Below are 4,768 nucleotides of genomic sequence, written 5' to 3' on the forward strand. Positions count from 1 at the left end.
CCCTGCCCCTTCCCCCCGACGGCTGCCAATGGCAGAGCGGCGCGCTTGTCTGTATTTGCATACAAAAGGTTGCCCGTGCGCTGATTGGAGGAGGCGGCAGCCCGGTGGGCGGGGCCGAGGCATCCCCCTTGGACTGGGGCACGGACGGGCTCAGCACGCCCCTTCCCCCCGCCCCATCGTGACAGCTCCTGAAACACGAGGGTGTGAGTGGGGGTGTGAGTGTGAGCGTGAGCGTGGGTGTGGGTGTGGGTGTGGGTATGAGTGTGGGTGTCAGTGTGAGTGTGAGTGTGAGTGTGAGGCGGGGCGGAGCCGGGAGGGGGGGCTGACCCTTTACACTTTCCTGGCCCCTCCCTGCGCCCTGCTCCTTCTCTGCCCGTTGTGCTCCTCGTTTCTCGCGGGTCCCGGTTTTTCTCAGCCCCGCAGAGACTCCCCTGCCCCTCGGGGCGGGGCTGTAAAGGGCCCAGGTCCCCCCACGGGGCAGGTGTACACATTCGCTGCAGAGCTGCCTAATTAGCTCTGCACTAATTAAACCTGCATCTACACTGCACACCTAATGGGGGTGCGCACAGTGAGTGAACCCTGGGGCAGGCAAGTACTTGTAAATCCAAGTACTAACCTGCTGCAGACGTTTTTGGCGTGCAACAACACACCTGTAGACACCTCCTGGCCGGCTGGGCATGAAGGTGCCAGCTAGCCCTGCCATGAAGCATGCTTTGTACCCCAGCCCGCCCCTTGGGCAACGTGGTCGGAGCAGCGATGGGCTGCTGCCGGCTGGGCTGTCCTGAGTGGGCTCCATGTGCTGTGCACAAATAAACTCCGGAGCAATTTCCACCGCTGGGCTGCTCTGTGCCCCCTGCCTTCCCAGTGATGGGACGCACGTGGCGTTGCATGGCTCTTGGGACAGCTACAGCGGGAGCAAAGCCCAGCGTGCAGCAGCAGTCACCTCCACCCTGTGCACAGACCGTGGGGGCACATGCCCCGGCCCTCTGCCCGGGTGCATGCAGCAATGGGAGCTCCCCCGTGTGCTGGGTCAAACTTCACCCTGAGGATCTTTATCCCCTCACGGGGGCTGGAGACCCCCAGGGCGACAGGTCCCTGAGATTGCCCAGGACTAGGCAGGTGCTTTTGCTCACACTGAGCTTGGCCCCTGCTGCTGCTCTGTACACCTGGGTGTGTTGTACCGCTTTTTCCAACAAACCCTTGTCCCTGCATATGATGTTAAGGTCGTCCATAGAAGCAGGGACTTTTGTCCCTCTCCCAGCAACCTTCACGCTGCTGTTCCCGGGGTCCTGCCTGAGCCACTGTGCGAGTGGCTCCATTGTGCAGATAAACAGGACTGGGGAGAGTGGGAAGCCCTGCCTAATGCCCAGCTCCGTCACTGTCAGGGTCCTGTTCACCGGTACCCTGCTGCTCATGTTGGTGTAGTGCCTTCATCCAGGTGACAGAGGTTTCAGGGACTCCCATCTTTCTCAGCGTCCCTGAGGAAGGAAGTAATGGGATATCTGGTCATAGGCCTCCAAGCCAACGTTCAGCATGGTAATGTACTTTAGTGGTACTGTAGTGCATCTCACAGCACTTTGTGGATCTGTCACCCCAGCACCGTGCACGCCTGGTCCTCACGGATCACTGCACCTATAAAAGACTTAAAATGCTCCGCCAAGACTTTGGAAATTATTTAGTAGTCAAGGTTCAGGTGTACAGAAGGGTTGTGAGGTCCTCCTCCGTCCCTGCTCCCAGGTGGCCCTCCCACAAGCACTCCCCATAGACCTCCAGCAGGTCCAGGCCCACCTGGTCCCAGAAAGCAATACACGATTCCTTGGGCAAGCTGTCTGCCCCAGGAGTCTTACTCTTCTGGAAGCTGCAGCGCATTGTATTGATCTCCTCAAGATCTCCTTCTCCACCAGCTTCTGTCCCTCGTCCTCCCCAAGGACCCATGTGAGTCTTTGCAGGCAGTCCTGCATTGCCCTGGGGTCCTCTGATCATGCTAGGTAGAGCTCCCAGTAGCATGCCGCCACCATCTCCAGCATCGCCTCTTTCGGCTGGTGCTCCAACCCCATTACCAGGCTGGTCATCGCTGCTTTCTTGGTTTCCTTTATCCTGCTAAAATAAGCAGATCACTCTTCCCCCTCCTCCACCCAGGAGGTCTGGGCAAAGAAGATCTTCTTCCTGGCCTGTTCCCTGCACCAGGCCTTGATCCAGACCTTCACCTCCCCCATGGCCCCTCTCATGTCTCAACCCCAAGCACCCAGAGCTTATGCAGGCTCTGCAACTTGCAGTTTAGGTTTCCTATTGCCTTCTCTGGACCAGGCTCACCTCTTTCCAGCCTTGCAGAAGAAGTCCCTCATTCTCGCTCTCAAGCTGGCCCCCAGTGCCCAGGTCAGAGGGTTTTCCACCCTGCGTAGTGCTGTCTGAACTCCCGCTGTATCTTCTAATTTTCCAGAAGGGTCGCATCCAGTTTCCACACACCCTGGCATCTTCCCCGTCTGGTTTTGCTGTCAGGAGGCAGTGGTCCCAGAAGCAGACCAGTGTGCTTTTGGCCTTTGCTACCACCCACCCTTTGGGGAGGAGAATGAAGTCTACGCATGATTTGAATTGCCCCAAGGGGTCTACCTGGGTAAGCTTTCCCCCGGGGCCTTTGCCCTCTTTGCCTGCATCCACCAGGCTGTGTTTGCAGATGAGTTGCTGCAGCAAGCTGGAGGGTCTGTCTGGTCCCTTCATTTGGCCTTCGCTTATTCTGTTGCCCACCTTGTGGATGCAGCGTAGATCTCCAGTGACCATCACTGGCTGGCCCCTGGGCACCACTACCGTTGCTTTTTTAGGAAGGTGTGTTTCGCTGTCCTCTTTGCTGGTGTGTGCGCATTCAAAAGCTCGAAAGTCCCTTTTTCTGTTCCAGGGTGACCAGCCTGGACTGACTTCCCTGTGCTGCTGGGGTGCACCGTCTCCTGTCAGGAAGACTGTGACCTCGGCTGCCGGATCCTCCCTGTCTCCTGACCAGAGTGAGGGGCCCTGTCGCCAGCTCTCCTTGAACAAAGCACAGTCTTTCCTGAAGACAAAGGAGGTGTGCCCGCACTTGCCCGAGGGCCATGTCAATTGTGTCCCATTTCTCCTTCCTGAACAGGCTTCTGGCATTCACTGGGGCTGTCAGGATCCCCGTGACTCAACGTATGCCGGCGGGGTGGGTCTGTAGCCTTTTCATTCCCCTTGTTTTAGCTTAAGGATTTGTTTGTTTCTCCTTTCCAGAGCGGTTTCCCCTTCTGCCTCCTCCCTTTCTGTGCTTTTTTCTGCCCCCTTCCTCTCTGTTTCTGCCCCCTTAGTTGCAGTGGGGCATTATATACTTTCCACTTCCTTGATTGCAGTTAGACACTGTGGGAGGGGGTCACTCTCTGGAGTTTTCCTTACATTAGCGTAGGCTTGGGCGGCCTTTAAAGATGTGCCTCTTGTTTCCACACAGATGGCACTTCCATTCCTGCAGTGCTCACGCTCCTTAGCTTCACACCTCTTTCCCCCGCACGCAGCACAGACTTTGTGCATTGTGCAATCAGGTGGCCCTCCTCCCCAAATTTCTTGCAGAGCTTGGTAGAAAAGGAAAGCCCTGTGGGGCCCAGGGAGGTGGCTGGGGAGAGGCGCTGCGCTTCTCTTGGGTTTCCAGGCTTGCTGCTGAGCACTGCCTTGGTTCTCCAGGCTCCAGTCCACAGTCCCAACTCACCCAGGGCCTTCTCCAGTTTTCCCAGTCTCTCATACTACCTTTGGAGCCAGAGCCTCAAGTCCTCTTCCTTTTCTAGACTAGAATGCATTTTCATAGTACCAGTCTCTCTCTTCTTGGGCTTTCCATAGCAAATTCAAAAAACCTTCAGCAGGGGCTTACCCATGGCTGCCCGCAGTTACACCCAGAAGTCTGCCCTGCTCCTGGGATCTTTAAAGCAGAGCTCCCACACCGCCTCTCCCGGCATATCAATGAGCCAGTGCAAATTAGCAAAATTTACCTTCAGAAGTTCTTGGAACTTAAAAAAAATAAAAATCTATATGTGTGTATGTATATGTATATACATATGTGTGTATATATATATATAACTACCAACCTGGCTTGTGACTAAGGTTCACTTGCCAATCCAAAAAACACACTTTTACAGTTACATCATTTTTAGTCTCATTACCAAAAGCACACCGTGCTCCTGCATGCCCACACATCCATCACTGTCCCCTTGACACCGGCACAATGTGCAAAGAACAACCTCAGTCTCCTCCCCGCTCCCAAATCCCACTCCTGCTCGTTCAGTCCTTTCACTCATTGTCGTATTTGTTGTCGTCATCCTTGTCTTCCTCGTTGCTTTCTTTGGAGGGCTCACCTTGGAGAAGTCTATGCCTGTCCCCTCTTTCCCATATGATGTCTGCTATTTCTTTCCCATTCCCTAATATTGTCTTCCAGTAGTACCAGTACATCTCACCCAGGCCCTGTTTTGGTCTCTGGCCCAGTTGCCAGCTTGCAGATCTGGCTCGTGTACCGTGCCTGCAGGAACAGGTGGATGTCCGGGCACTGCTGACCCTGTCATTCTCGCTGATGATGCAGTTGAAGTCCCCTGCTATTATTACCAGCCGGCCGCTCAGCATTGTTTTGGCCATGTTTTCTGGAAACTCACACCTGGCCTTGGGGTGGGCTGGCGCGTACACGCACAACGCTTGGAAAGCTATCCCCTTTGCTTCCATGGTGGCTTGCAGCAGTCTGCCTGCCACTGTTTCTCTGTGCTGCAGAGGGTGCACGGGGTCTCTT

Source organism: Alligator sinensis, unplaced genomic scaffold (assembly GCF_000455745.1).
Source record: "Alligator sinensis unplaced genomic scaffold, ASM45574v1 scaffold1798_1, whole genome shotgun sequence".
NCBI classification, from domain to species: Eukaryota; Metazoa; Chordata; order Crocodylia; family Alligatoridae; genus Alligator; species Alligator sinensis.